Raw genomic sequence first — 17,357 nt, 5'->3', positions numbered from 1 at the left:
AAGTTGTTCTTCAATCTTTTTCTTGGAAGGACTTTATTGTATGTCACTAAGAGTGTTTTATGTCATTCTTAGAATATTATATTTAAAGATTGAATTTCGCATTGTGATAAGTTGTTGGTTAAAAGGTATAAAGGTGGAATATTGTGTACTTTGTGCTATAATATTTTATTGTGAATCTTTCATCAATGTTTTATAGTAAGGTGAAGATTTTGTGCTACATCAAGTTATCTATTTAGAGTAGAGAAGACTATAATATATAGGAAATAATTTGTGCTACCTACATATTACAAGTTATTTTTCATGAGTCATTTAAGGACACCATATAACTTTGGGCTTGCAAAGGTTTCTTGGTTAGTATAGATTCACTGGTACATCTTTAAGTCATCCTTTTGTATGGCTGAAAGTTATATCGATTATTATTGAATAAGTTAGTATCTTGTAGTTTATGTTTTCTTGTTAAGGAAGAGAATCCATTTTGAAGAAAGAGAGTTGGATGAATACTTATTCTTAAAAAAGAGAATAAAGTGATAGTAACACCTTGAATAGTATAGGAAATAGAAGTTAGATACATACTATTTATTAGATTGTTGTAAGAGGCAACCTCCTATTTGTGAGGAGAGATTTAATCTCATCATATTGTGGCTAAAAATAACATTTTGTAATCATCCCTTGATTACAAAATTTCCAACCAATAGTGGTTTTCCCTCATGCCCCTAATTCATGATCGATTTTACTTAATCTATGAGCAAATTTGGAAACCTAACACAATCGTAAGATTACTAACCTTGGTTTTGGCTTAGAAATTGAGGAATATGGTTCCTATAGCCTTAGTCCTCCTTAACTATGGTTCCTAGCACCCTTTTCTAGCCTTTTTGGGCCCAAATTTGAAACTCTAATGATCATAACAATGTAGAGGAGTAAATTTCTCCCACATGTTAGCCTACTTCAAAAGTTAGAAACAAAATGTGTGAATTGTGTATAAATACAACTCCCTCCCCCTCCTTTGAACATCTTTCTACAAGTTCATTCTCCTATCACTCCAATTGAGCAATTTAGTTGTACATCTTCAAGGAAGATGGGGATGGATATGGAGCCTAGTTTTCAAGCTTAGAAATCATGACCAATTTTATGTTTTCCTCCATGAATGATGACATGAATTAACTCTTGTCAAGCAACATCAAAATTTGTGAAGACTTTAAAGCTACAAGTTCATAGCAAAGGTATCGTTTGTTAATTCAGAGTTTCCTTTAAATTTTTTAGCCTCTACCCTACTAGGGGTAAGATCTCTCACATTATATCATAGCTATTTAGTGGAGGTCAATTTCTACCTAGGGTTTGCATTAGGAAATCCCCTATATAACACAACATTTTTCCTCTTTTTTGTGTGTGGGTTACAAATCCAACTACTAAAATTTTAGAATTGATAAGAGTAGACTAAGAGCTATATTTTCAAATTTTGAACAAGCAAAAATTAATAGACTATGTTAATTAACACAACTATCTCACACTTTTTGGTTGAATTTTGGAGGGAATAATTTGTGGAGCATATAGATCTAGAATCTGATGTGTTAGCTAGTGAAAACAACTTTAGGACTAGGACACCTAGCACATTAATTTGTAGTTTTTAGGCTTAGATTTTAGTGATAGGTTCTTTTTTGTTTCTTATCTATAGATCTACACTTTTGTGTTTACATTCTGATCTATTTGTCTATTTATGCCAAATCTTGTCAATTTCCTAGCATTTTACCTAGTTCTTGCATCATTTCTTATCATAATTATATCCAATCACATCAAATTAAATTTAGGGAACAATTAATTATAGTACTCAACTCTCCTAATTGACTAGAATTCAGCCTTGAGCCTAATTGATTGTTTCCTAACATTTGAAATAGATATTTGGGAATGATTCCTAGTTTTCATGTTTAAACTAGTGAACTCTCATTTCCCCTATAGTTTTGAATGAGAGAAAGATGAAGTAGAAATTTTGGAAGGAAAATTGTTTCTATTATTTTCAAAAATCTGTTTCAATTCATCATTATTCTTCTTATAATAATAGTGTTCATCATGTCTTGTATTCTTGAAATATGCACCAAGTAGGGTTCTCCTTCTTAGATGATTCTCCCTCGCAAGAGGAATTTTTATATTATTTTGTGGAAATAGATGTGGATTTTGTGTTCTTCTTAGGCTTGTTCTTTTTCTTATTTTTTCTAGCAGAAGATTTCTCATCCTTTGTAATCAAGGAACGAGATTTTGAAGACTTCAAGACACCCATTTCAATAAACATGTGTGTGTGTTATAAGATTTTTCTATGAAGATAACCACCAAATATTTAGAAACCTAATGGAAATTATAATTAAAATAAAATAATAATTTGATAAGAATAAATTGTATCCCTATCAATGAATTCAAATAGAAAGCATGAATATGAATGGTATTACCAAAGAGACCCTTCCATTCTATATGCCAAGATGAACATAAGATTGCATAATATTTTGACACGTGGCTTAATCTTATGAATTGATACAAAAAGTGATAACATATCCATTGAGGGTGGAAAAGTGATAACTATCCTCTTAAAGTGCAAATTCTACTCAAAATGAGAAGAATCTGATGTGTTGCCTAAGTAAACTTAAGTAGCATGTATGATTAGGACCTAGGCAATGAACTTGTTTGGTACAACATCTCTTTCACACCAACATATGCACACACACACACACACCTATACAATTATATTACATATAATGTATATGATATATGTATGCATATGGATGCATTTATACACATAGACACATGTATACATATACACATGCATACATACATACAAGCATACATGCATGCATAATTAGAAAATCACATTATAGAAGAAATATATATATTCCTTCAAATATATGGTGTGGATACACACTAATTAGAAAATCACATTACAGAAAAAATTATATTCCTTCAAAAATGTGGTGTCAATATGCATCTTTAGAAACATAATATATATGCTATGAAAATGGCATAAATAGAAATTGAAAAAATATTTGTTAATTAGCACTCACCCTACACATAGGTTAGAAGTGAATGCCATTCCACTCAAAACATTTTACAAATTATATTTTTTGGGGGCAGGGTAAGTTCACAAAGATGGTGGTCAAAAAGGGGGGTATAAGTGGATGCTTTTTTTCTAAAATCGGGTGAACCTAAACTTGGAGGCAAAATTTGAAAGTCATCCACTCAAGATATGAAGATAATCACAGAACAAATATTGTAGTACTCTGAATCCAGTTTCCAAACTACTAAACATTTTCAAAATTGGATAAGATTAAGGGGGTCAAATCCTTCACACATGAAAAAAAGACCCTAATTTTTTCTAAAAAACATACCATAGTGTCTGACGTGCGCATAAAAAAAGTAATAGTTAGATTTAGTATTTTGACAAATCCTTTGGTAGAAAGATAGTTAAGAGTGAGCACTAGAAGATGTGTATTTTTTTGTAATTTTTTGTCGATTATATTTTTTTATGATTTTTCCAATCAAGCACATCCTGAAAAATTAGGTACTTGTTCGTGCGCGAAGCATAAGTTACACTAAACAAATAAAAATACAAGGTTCCTCTCTCTCTCTCTCTCTCTCTCTCTCTCTACCTCTCCCTCCCTCCCCTCTCTCTCTCTCCCTCTCTCTCTCCCTCTCTCCCTCTCTCCCTCTCCCTCCTTCCCTCATCTCTCCCTCCCCCATACTCTCCCACCCTCTCTCTCTCTCTCTCCCTCTCCCTTCCTCCATACCCCTTCTTCTCTCCCTCCCTACCCCCTCTCCTCTCCCTCTCCTCTCCCTCCCCCCTCCTTCTTCTCTCCCTCTCTCCCTCCTTCCCTCCCTCCCCCCCTCTCTCTCCCTCTCTCCCTCTCCCTCCTTCCCTCTCTCTCTCTTCCTCTCCCTCCTCCCCTCCTTCTCTCCCTCTCCCTTCCTCCATACCCCTTCTTCTCTCCATCCCTCCTCCCTCTCCTCTCTCTCTCTCTCTCTCTCTCTCTCTCTCTCTCTCTCTCTCTCTCTCGCTCTCTCTCCCCTTCCTTCCCTCCTTCTCTCTCCCTCTCCCCTACTCCACACCCCTCTCTCTCTCTCTCTCTCTCTCTCTCTCTCTCTCTCTCTCTCTCCCTCTCCCTCCTTCTCTCCCTCTCCCTTCCTTCATACCCCTTCTTCTCTCCCTCCTCCTCCTCTCCCTCTCTCCCTCCTTCCCTCCCTCCCCCCTCTCTCTCCCTGTCTCTCTGTCTCCCTCTCCCTCATTCCCTCTCCCCCCCTCTTCCTCTCCCTCATCCCCTCCTTCTCTCCATCTCCCTTCCTCCATACCCCTTCTTCTCTCCCTCCCTCCCCCATCTCTCTCCCTCTCTCCTTCCCTCCTCTCTCCCTCTCCCTCTCTCTCTCTCCCTCATTCCCTCTCTCTCTCTCTCTCTCTCTCTCTCTCTCTCTCTCTCTCTCCCTCTCTCTCCTCCCCTCCTTCTTCTCTCCCTCTCCCTTCTTCCATACCCCTTTTTCTCTCCCTCCCTCCCCTCTCTTCTCTCCCTCCCCACTCCTTCTTCTCTCCCTCTCTCCCTCCTCCTCTCCCTCTCTCCCTCTCTCCCTCTCTCTCTCTCTCTCTCTCTCTCTCTCTCTCTCTCTCTTCCTCCCTCCTCCCATCCTTCTTCTCTCCCTCTCCCTTCCTCCATACCCCTTCTCTCCCCCCCCCCTCCTTCTCTCCCTCTCTCCCTCCTTCCATCCCTCCCCCCCTCTCTCTCTCCCTCTCTTCCTCTCCCTCTCTCCCTCCTTCTGTCCCTCCCCCCTCTCTCTCTCCCTCTCTTCCTCTCCCTCCTCCCCTCCTTCACTCCCTCTACCTTCCTCCATACCCCTTCTTCTCTCCCTCCCTCCCCCCTCTCTCTCCCTCTCTCCTTCCCTCCTTCTCTCAGCCTCTCTCCCTCTCCCTCTCTCCCTCTTCCTCTCCCTCCTCCCTTCCTTCTTCTCTCCCTCTCCCTTCCTCCCTCTCCCTTCTTCTCTCCCTCCCTTCCCCCTCTCCTCTCCCTCCCCCCTCCTTCTTCTCTCCCTCTCTCCCTCCTTCCCTCCCTCCCCCCCGCTCTCTCTCTCTCCCTCTCTCCCTCTCCCTCTCCCTCCTTCCCTATCTCTCTCTCTTCCTCTCCCTCCTCCCCTCCTTCTTCTCTCCCTATCCCTTCCTCCCTCCCTCCCTCCCCCCTCTCCTCTCCTCTCCTCTCCCTCCCTCTCTCTCTCTCTCTCCCTCCCTTTTCATTCACATTTTCCTACTAACAATAGCGCATACGGGTTACTGAACCTATTAGTTCACTGCCTGCGATAACATTTTTTAGGCTTAGGAATGCGTATGCGCTATGTATTAGTACATAATGGGAAAAAAAATACTGTTGGGCTTGCCAACATTTTATGGATTAACAACACACATGCGGTTATTAATGTAGAGCGTACATGATACATATACACAGTTTAAGTTGCCCAAGAGCCTCAACGGCCTCAAACGAAGTTTTTGAGGTCATTGAAGGTCCCACTAGAACTGTGTCTGCACCTGTATCACTGTTTTATTTATAGAAGTAAGTGAATTTTTTGTTTTTGCATGATTTTAAATGATTGAATTGTTGTTCTTATTAGTTTTTTCAATAGTATTGTAATTGTTTAATAGTTTGATTCCAAAAAATAGTGATAACATGCACTCAAATTCAAGTTCACTGGTAATTTATACGAGATAGATGGTATGTTTTTTCTCTTCATGCATGTATTGTTTATGGGAAGAATGTGAATCACAAGAGACAAATGGTCTTGTAGACCATTGGTTCCCATTGATTCATATCAAATTTGTAGAGCACTACAATTGAGCCAGATGGAGACATCAGTGGATTTTGACCATGTATCTGACCTAGTGGGTTCAGGTGCTTTTTTGAGTTAATTTTTTTGCAAGTATTCTTTTTGGTTCATTTTGTTGTACATCATACTTTATTTTTGGTATTAATTAACACTTTATAAAATGCAGGTCATGTGTATGTAGTTATTGCAGAAGAGAACAATGAAGAAGGACCGGACTACTATTTGTGTCGTTGTGTTCAACCAAAAAGAAAATTGACAACCACAATCATTGATGGAGAGGGTATTGAGTACCTAATAGGATCTATTGTCATGACAAGAGCATGGCTTAGGAGATACCCTATCAAGAATTCTGATGTTTGGTTGTTCGAGGACTTTGAAACACACAGACATATTCTTCATTTCTCTAACCTTTTTGTTGTAACAAATATTTATTTGATGAAGTATTGTGGTAGACCTCATAACAAGATTTTATGGAAAGTTCATGAATCTGACCATGAGGCAATACTTGACACAATATGGGTTAGAGCCGATCCTGAAGGCTCACTTGGTTGATTCTATGGCTCCAAGTAGAATGATTTTGAGAATTTTGTATAAATCATCAACGAATTGTTCACTCATCGACTGATCTAGGAGCTAATGTCTTCGCTCTCCTCTCCTTGTCACTCTTAGGAATTTTCTTGAAGACATACTTAAATGGATCCACGTTATGGTTGTACCGCGAAGGGGTCTATTGTAGATTAAATGTAAAATTAATACAATGTACTAACATAAATATATCAAAAACACTTAAAATCTATAATATAGAGAACAATGACATACCTGTGCCTAACATGCTTCTCCAATGGACTGAGGATGGCTCACCATCAATGGAGAAACTATCTCTATTACCTATACAAAAAATGTTCAAAGATTAAATACAATTAATATAATGATAAGTATTGTACAGGTTAAAAACAATTAATGTAATATATCAAACAAAAGTGTACCGGATCCTGAGATGCTTCTTCTGTGCACGGAGGAGGGTTTGCCATTGATGAAATAGGTATGTATATTTCCTATATGAAAAAATTATAAGATTATAATATATCACAAGTTCACATGTACGCGTGCATATAATCATGAAATCAAGAAAATAAAGTAGAGATACATACCTCTGCCCTCTCTTGATCCACAGGTGAATCAGGTGCATTCAACAAATCCACATAGCTCAATGGCCACTATACATGTAAAATAGACAAAAAACACTAATCAATCTACAAACCCCAACTAATACTTGATTTGAACATTTCCAAACAATTGTACAACTAAAAATGTGTTCAATTACCTTCTTCCCACGTTTTGGCATCTTCGAGGAATTCTTTTTCTTAGGACAAGCCCTAGACGTGGAGGGGGTACCCTAAAAAAACAAAATTAACATGAGATAGTACATATAATATATTAAACATAATTTTAAAAATCTAAAATGAAATGACTTGCATATTCCATCCAAACAATACATAAAAAGGGTTGTACAAAATATGATACTGTATAGCCTTGTAGGCCAAAATCGATCACTGAGAGTGTGATGTCATCAATCTGTGATATTTGGTCCCCTATCAACACCTACAAACCAAAAATTGGACCAAGAATTAAAGATATTAGTATATCTTGTATTTTTTTTGAATTCAAAGTCTACTATTCTATTTTAACATGTTACAAAATTTATACCTCAGTCATCAAAGTTGCAACTGTAGTAACTAGGGGAGGAGTATGGGATATCACTGCTGCATCCTAAAATGCATATTATTTGTCTCAATTTAAATCAATGTATAAATGAAAATTCACTTATGTAATTACAAATTTAAAGTGACTTATAAATAAAATGCTGTGAATTCAAATCAACACACCTGTGTCTGTCGCTCATGGGCAAACAACATGTCCATCAACTCATTTGTCAGCGTGAAATCCTCAGCCGTGTGGACCTGATATCTACTCCCACAAATCATGCACAGATGAGATGTGGATCCATCTACATCGGCTGCATCATCTATCCTCGAGTATATCCCCAACCAACTGACACACATATGTTGGATGGGCTCTTTGTCACCACCTAGAGGAACTAATGGCTCATCATCCAATACAATAGGATGTGCTAACGATGTCCCATGCTCGATGATGGCACCGGTCAACAAGGTGGCCGCTTGAAGAGTCTGTAGCTCCATCGACTCTTTCAACTCTAGTGGGACAACCTGATGCACCTTGGGTTTGGGTGCTAGGGGGTGGCGACTCTCCATGGCTAATCGCCTATGGGCTCCAGGTCTATCTTGGGTAGAGCCATCACCTCTACCATGGAACTCTCTCATGTCAAAATAGTTTGGGTGCACATTAAGCACAAACTCACAATATACTTTTCTCAAAAAATATAATGGCACCTCATAATTATTACAAGGTGGATCATCAAAGACCATTCACCACCTCTGCCAAAAAAGATTCTTCATCTGTACATTGGTACACCAATGTATGGGAAACCTCTTTGCATTAAGAGGTAATGACTGAATAGTTTTGGGATCAATGAAAAGGGCACATATTTGTTGTTTGCTAATATTTTTGTTTTTTACTCCCTCATATGATAGCCCATCGACATAGAATTGACGAAACCTATCCCTAAAGTTTCCCCATTTGGTAATTTGTGTCGAAATAGCTATGGCACCACTAGCTAATGTTTCTAGGCTAGTGGCGAGGGATTGATGATGCTCAAGTTTAGATGTTTTCAATTTAACAATTAGTCTATTGATTTTAGACGTATTTTGTCCTAACTGATTAATTAATTGCTCTTGTGTTTCAGGTGTGCGGTCAAAAGGAGGAATTGGGGGTGTATCTTGTGGGTTTTGAGGAGGTGCATTTGGTTGTTCTTGTTGTGGATTAGAAGAATCTGATTTTTGAAACAAAAAAAGAAAAAACCTAATAAAAATTAATGAAATTAAATTCAAAATGTAAAACAAATTGAACAAACGGGAAAGAAAGACAAAAATTAACAAAAACTAACCTTGATCCATAGTGTCTGGAGGAGAAATCTTGCACCCCGTTCATGGTTTAGTAGAGAAAATGAAGAAAAAACGAAGTAAAAACGCGCTTTTCACAGGAAAATAAGAACTAGTTTTTTTAGAAAAAACTTTTTTTGACAGGGACTACGTAGGTGGTGTTTTAGGGATTATTAGCGTGTACGCATTCATTTTCCTAGAGGTAGCACATACGCGCTACTTTTCCTAAAAGCAGCGCATACGTGCTACTTTTTCTAGGCTTGGGAATTACAAACCTAAGCGCGTACGCGGTCATTTCAAAATTTAGAACCGCGTATGCACTGCTTGCTTTTCCATTTTTTTTGGGGTGGTGTCCACTTTTCTGACCACCATCTTTGTGCATATACCGGGTACTAATAATTTTATAACTACTTTTTAGTCAAAATCATGCAATATTTGTGTTAATATATACAATTTAAAAAAAATCTTTGTTGGCTTTCACATATTGAGGTTGCTACTAGGTAAGTGACCTAGTGGAAAAAGGAAAAAATTGTTATTAGCAATTCTTGGATTGGTCAGCATTCCATTATATATGCATTCAAATAAATTGCACCACAAGCTCTTAAAATTGATGGATAAGCTTATTATTTCACAATAATTTTTTCACTTTACATATATCGCCCAACCATAATACTTAGTTCAAATGATCCAATATAGACCTAACTATAGAACCATATGTAAAGGTTCCATGCTCCTCCTCATCTCTTTGCCTAGCGAGAGTGGAGCAATGATAAATGCAAATAGATTATAGTGTGTAGAAATTTGTTGATAGGTATTAACATTTTGAATTTTAAGGTGTAGCGATATAACTAGACAATAACACTTTAGACTATAGGATGTGGTTAAGCTAGGTTAGTTATTTTAATATTTAATTATTAAAACTTTCTTGATAAAATTCTAATATTAACATTGCTAATATCTCTAAACCTTACTCATAACCAAATTAGAGTTATACTTGCCATATTTCTTAAAAACGAAAGTTTATATAATGATGAGATGATTACGTAGTCTCTAATCACTCTCTCCCTATTAATCATTTCATGTGTGTTCTTTGCAGTCATCTCACTATCAAAGAATTCATTGCGTTGAATCGTTTGATGCCATCACCTTTTTATGAAATTGATATCATTATCATTATTATACCAAAAAAATTATACATTATCTACAAATTATTTCTAAATTTGATTGTTGTTGGATCACACTCCATGATGGGTACAAGGAGATGCATTTTATAAATACAAAATGCACAAGATGTCTAATTTTGTTTGACTAGAAAATTTCGGTGACCAAAAAGTCTAAAGCAGAATGTCATAATGACTGCATAATACACATTATGACCAGGACCCTTTCTAGCCGTAGATCCAAAACGAACGACTTCTGATCCATTTAAAACGTACGTTGGAAGTAATTTTAACGCAACAAACCAATTAGACCATGACGCATTCATTTTTGGTCCATAGGATTTTAAGCAATAAATTTCTTTTCTCATTTTCTATTATGATCATTTATCTATTAGACATGATGATTAATTGACATTTATCTATTAGACATGATGACTAATTGACGTGTCTAATTCATTCAAAATGAATGATCCATTTGAAAAATGTTTTAGTTAGAAAATAATTCTATTATAATCATAAAGACAATTCATTTTCATTTTGGTCAAGAAGATTTTAATTACTAAAATTTTATTTTCATATTTTACACTATCTTTTTCTATTTTATTCTATATTATTATGACTTACCCAATAAACATTAGGATCAAGACTTCAACAAAGTGTGGATTCAAAACAAATGAGTCTTAATCTATTTTAAACATATATTAGTCTAAATCAACTTCATTGAAAATAACAAATTAGATCATGATTCATTATTTGCGATAGCTTTAATAAAGACAATATATTTTCACTTTGGTCAAAAAGATTTTAAGTTGTAAATTTTTATTTTCATCTTCTATCTTATATTTCTCTTATTTTATATTATGATGACTTACCTTATAGGCATTATGACCAAGACCTTATCAAAATTTGGATTCAAAACAAATGATTCCTAATTCAATTCAAACACATACTAGTCAAAATCAACATCATTGCAAATAAGAAACTAGACCACAATTCATTATTTGAAATAGCTTTAATATAGACAACTCATTTTCACTTAGTCAAGAAGATTTTAAGTAGTAAATTTTTGTTTTCATCTTCTACCCTATCTTATTCTATTCTATTCTATATTATGGTAACTTACCAAATAGACATTATAACCAAGACCTATGTAGATTCAAAACAAATGAATCCTAATCCATTTACAACACATATTAGTCAAAACCAACTTCATTGCAACTAAGAAATTAGACCACGACTCATTATTTGTAATAGATTAAAGACAATGCATTTTCACTTTGGTCAAGAAAATTTAAAGTGGTAAATTTTTATTTTCATCTTCTAGCTTATCTTATTCTATATTACGATGACTTACCCAATAGACATTATGACCAAGACTTTATCAAAGAGTGGATTCAAAACAAATGAATCCTAATCCATTTAAAATACATATTTGTCAAAATTAACTTTATTGCAAGTAAGAAATTAGACCATAACTCATTATTTGCGACAACTTTAATAAAGACAAATCATTTTCACTTTGGTCAAGAAGATTTTAAGTAGTATTTTTTTTTTCATCTTCTATCCTATCTGATTTTATTCTATTATATATTATGACGGCCTACCTAATGGACATTATGACCAAGACCTATCAAATAACCCCAAGGGTTCGACGTAAGCATTATTAAAGAACCCAGACCAAACCCAAATCCTATAGTGTGCAAGATTTTGTCGAGCATCACGGAGATTATGGAGCATGTTGCATGACCAACACAGAGCCCGGTGACACATAAATAGGTCCAAACCTATTATAAGCAACTAAGGTGACCTATCCACATGCTACACCAAGGAGAGCGACAAACATCATTCTCAGTGATTGGAATAGTTAGGGAATAGTAGATAGGGGAAGGGTGATCGAAAAATCTTCTATTTTTATTATTTTCATTGCAATAAGCCTATGGTAGCCTATGAGATTGCATATGGGGCCACTGGGGTGAATGCCAGGAACATGTGAAGGCCTACGGGCATGTTATCATGCCATTTACATCAGTAAATGTTACTATTTCATACTACATTCAATTGTGTGTTGTGTTTCATTATTTGTTTGGCTGCAAGGTTTGACAGTCCATTCTGAAACTCTCTAACCTTGGCTGCATCATAGGTATAGATGATATGAGTTGTAGAAATGATTGTGATAGATTATATGTTCATAAATTTGGAACTAATAAATCTCCAATGATATATAGGAGAATTAGTCCCTTCTAAATGATAGTATTAATAGAATCATGATCTATAAATAAATTAAGGAGTTAAAACTATTGTGCTCCCCATAAGATCTACAATCATTACACGGTATAAATTTTAGTGTATATGAATTTATGATACATAATAAATTTTACTGTATATTGGTCCTTTTAGTTTCAATTTAATTGGGAAACTAAGACATAAAAATCAAAGCGGAGGGAGGTAAAGTTTGTAAAGTATCAATAGAACCAGATTTTTTTAATATATAATTATATATTTATATTACATGGAATAGAGGGACTTAACAATCCATAACCCAGAACTATAAAGACCCATATGGAACCAAAAAATGGCCTTTACAAAAGATTTATAATGCATTAGATGTTGTCAGACATATATATTAGAATTACAAGAAAATTATGACTAGAGGAAATACATAATTTTGATTATTATATTTTCCTAAATTTTGGCAAATAGTCTTGGAGATAAAAATTTACAAAAGATATCTAGCACAAAGCCCTTCTTACATTATTACCAAGCATATCCTTTCATTTACAAATTATACATTCAATATTTAATTGTCCAAGAACTATCTTGAGGCACTTGTAGGCTATAAAATTGGTTCAACAACCAGCCATTTGAATGGAGAACCCCCTAGTAAATGTCGATTCATTATCTTGGTACCTAACTGTTAGCCCCAACTAGTACTGAGAGGGGAGGGATGAATCAGTACATTATCGGTTTTTATTAATTGATACTTTAGCTTTAAATATGAACTAATTAACCATTCACCAATGTACACATTTACTACAGAAGATTAAGCATACCTGAAAAGATACATAAAGACACACAGATTTATCTCGTAGAAACCCAATAGGGAGAAAACCACGGTGTGAGTAGGAACTCATAAAATGTGTACTCTTCTGGAGTATGCTCGATGAAGAGCCATCCTTGTTAGGAGATTACAAAGACACTGGTTAGGTGTCACTCGGTTAACGGATTTTAATCAAGGCCGATTAGTGCCTTTACCCTGTTAAAGTTAGCCTGGTTAAAGGACTTAGAACATCAGTTAAGATGTTACCCGGTTAAGGGATTTACACAATGGGACCTGTTAAAGTCCACCTAGTTAAGGGATTTATATTGCAGTCATTTCAAAAAAACAGATAAATGATGAGATACATGAAGCTACACATTATCCTGATCAAATCACAATTAGGCATCAGTCTGGGTCTGCATTGGTAATGCCTGCCCTTCACAACTCTGCCTTCTGCTAGTTTGCTGATACTTGAATCCAGCATTGTTGATCCTTTGTCATCTAAGTCACTGCTCTGTGAAATCACACTCTACCGGTCTTCTGTCACTCGACTCTGCACACACTAAAACTCCCCCTATGTCCTTTTTCACATTAACTTTATTCACCTTGACAACAACCATCTCAAGAATGAGATACGTGAATTTATAGACCCTTAAGTCTTTGGCCAACTTTTCCCTCAAAAACATACATTTCAAAATTCAGTTGTCAAGCCTTAAAATGTGCTTATAAAATCATGCAGAAATCTCTGTCAATACTGTCGAACATGTCGATATGTCAGTTGATTGACTGAGAGAAGACTTCAAATTTAACTGGTTGTAACTAAACGTTACCAGTTTGTCGATTACCAACTTTTCCAGTGAACCGATCACCACCTTATCTAGCCGATTTGTTTCTACGTACCGGTTTAGTCTTTGCTTAGCCGGTGGACATCTTCCTTACCGATCTACTCACTGCTACCCAAATACCTTACTGTTTGCCGGTCTACTACTTGACAGTCTACTGCATGTCGATATACTTACTGTCTGCCGCTACTTGTCGGTCTACTGCTTGCCAGTATACTTACTGTCTCTCTTTCAACTGAGCAATAATCTCATTGGCTTCATCAATCCACTTCTGATACCGGTACTCTTCCATGAATTTTATCCTCAAGTTGTTAAGCTTCACTTCAGAGGGATTGTCCTCTGATACCAATTGTTAGTCCTATGGTATTTCTCTGCATTTCTCATATTCATCTTTCCCTTTCTTCTACTTTACCAATAGTATTGGCGTAAGTCATACTCCTACTAAAGTGGGGGCTAAATGTGGCATCGTAAAATTGCGACCCTTGCAATTTTGATCATGTTTTAGGTCCTCACCTTAGCGATTGCATTTCTCTACTTAATTGAGACCCCTCTCTGCATCATCATTCCAAATCTCCTTTTGTTCTATCCCTTGTATCACCTTGTGACCCTATCCAAGACCCAAAATAGGGAAAGATAGGGGTGTGGCCCCCCTGTCCTCCCTCTTTGGGTGGCCCTAAAATGGGTCCATCTGACCCTTGACCCTAATTTTCTCTCCAAGATTTAAATTTCCCTTATGTCGGCCTTCAGTGAGACTAAAATTAATTCTCCTAGGCATGTATAAAAGGGGACTTAATTCCCTCATTTGGCAGGATAATATATACAAGAATAAGCAAAGATTAGCAAAAATTGGGTAAACACGTGGAAGGTCTCCATTATCGTCATCAAGCATTCAAGTGTCCAAGTCTTCAAGCATCCATCAAATCTTCTTCTTCATGTGTCTTCTTCATTCATCCATTGGAGTAACATTACAACATTCATTTGCAAGCATGTGTGTGTGTTACAGTTTTGTCATGTTACATGTCATTTCATGCAACACTTGTGGTTACATTCAAGAAACAAAGAAACCATCATCAACAAATTACAGATCTACAAGGTATATATTTCCATTATTTACATTTAAGCATTTTCAATTACTTTCTTTCAAGGTTGATTCCTCAATCGGGGTTTGACTAATGCAAACTCCTATCTGCAACCCTTCGTCCCTTCTTTTTTGTGTGTAGATTGCAGGTGCACAGCTGTAATTGCAGATTTGAGCTTCATTTTTCAGAGACGGAAAAACCCTTTTCAACACAGATTTTTTGGAGGACCAGGTGCAACTTCAACCCTGTCCCGTTGACTTTTCTCCAAATTTGTAGGGTAGATCTGTATTAGTCTAAATATATCAGATTTGAAGTTACAACATGATCCAGAAATGATAGCTCCTTATTTCATCCATTTTATCTCAATTTTCTGCATAGTGAACAAGTCAACTCTTCTACTTACAAAAGAGGACAAATTACATTTCAACCCTTGTAATTCACTTAGTATTTAGATCCTTATTCACTCCAGGGTTTGGATCTAGTGAATTCAACCCTTCTTTTGAATGTAAAGTATCTCCCAAGTGAAAATCATCCTAGTGATTTCCTTTCTCTCTCCTAGGTCGGGAATCTCTAGGGTTCAATTTTCCACTTTACACATACCAAAGTGGCTTCAAGAAGAAGCCACAAATATTGGAGTGTAAACAAATTGCATGTCTGATGATGTAACCCTTTTCATGCAAACTCCCCCCAAAATTGATCTAGTAGAGGTGATCGATTGCTTCACTAATGCAACCAATTAGGAGCAACAAGATGTTGTTGATTGTGAACAAGAAATTCGCATAAGTGAAAAAAAACCTGACTTTGTGCCATGCATCCAAGAGGATGGGCAGCAAGTGCTAAGGCAAATCAACAGATTCTTGAGACTTCCAGTGCAGAGAATGAATCAATCTTCATGGGAAGGTAGGAGAGGAGTGCTATGTCTTAGTAGGCAGTCACATATCTTGACATCTGATAACTACATTAAAATGCTAAATGAGAAAGAGGTTGAAAGGAAAGGAAATGAGGAATTACAAGAATGAATGAAAGAACAAATGAAGCAGAGGAAGGCAGAACATGAAGTAGATGCGGTAGAAAGGGAGGCTATGACAATAGAAAAAGCAACAAAAAGATTGTAAGAATCCCCAAAAATAAGAGAAGTCAAAGAAAGATGAGAAAGCAAAGATTGAGAGGTAGATGAAGGCAGCTAAAAAGAAAGATAAATAGCTAGAGAAAAGAAAATATATGATCACAGTCGCAGAACCTGTACCCCACCAACACCCAGTTTTGATCGATATGTTGAACCTCTTGTCTCCAACTTTTGCAACTATTAGTAATATGCAAGTTGGGATTGCGCCTAGATTCTCAAACATCATGCAACTTAATTCAGGTGCAAACCAGGCGTTGCTTGCTCATATAGCAAGTTGCTTACAAGCCCCTCCAAACCAAGAAAACACCTATGCTGGCCTAGAGTCTTCTAGGCATGGATATGTGACACCTCCTCCATTTAATACCCATATGGATAATTGATCAAATCTGTGATCAATTATATTTTTTTAGCACTCTGAATATTGTAGTTTTAGTTTAGATGTAACCGTGATATGATTATAAAGTGACATAGTGCCATATTTTTGTAATGTTTTCAGAACTCCGTTGTTGTTTTTCTGCTATCTATTGATCCAAATCCAATTGATATATAAATCTCATATGATTTTTTTTCTAATGTCAACTAACTGTGTTGCTTGCAGCCACACACACACACACACAGATATATATATATATATATATATATATATATATATATATATATATATATATATATATATATATATATATATATATATATATATATATATATATATATATATATATATATATATATATATATATATATATATATATATATATATATAAACCCTCAAATGGAGACAATAATAGTACACCTATTAAATTCAATGATACAAACAATGAAAATGAAACCCTCAACACTGTAGACCATGATAATACTCTATTTTTCTGACTTTCTGTGTAATTATTGTGGCATTATAAATAGCTCGAGAGATGATTGAAATGAAATCATCAACACCATTTAAAGAAATGATGGAATAAAAAACAATGGAGAGAATAACAGTACACCCATTAAATAAAATGATTACAAATTAAGAGTTTAATAAAAAAGTAACAAATAATCAAATTTTTTGCCATTCTCTGTGAGGATTTCAATAATATTATACTATAAGAGAGCACTGAAATGAAACCCTAAACCACATACAAAGAAATCATCAATAGACAAAGCATAATCCAGGTACGAAGGAGCATAAACCATCATTGGACATCCAATCTGCAAGGAGGAAGAGCGCGAGTGTTACCTTGCCAGAGGAAGAGCAAAAGGATTGGTGTTATAG

This window comes from Cryptomeria japonica, chromosome 8 (assembly GCF_030272615.1).
Source record: "Cryptomeria japonica chromosome 8, Sugi_1.0, whole genome shotgun sequence".
Taxonomy (NCBI): domain Eukaryota; kingdom Viridiplantae; phylum Streptophyta; class Pinopsida; order Cupressales; family Cupressaceae; genus Cryptomeria; species Cryptomeria japonica.
Note: the sequence above shows the minus strand (reverse complement) of the source record.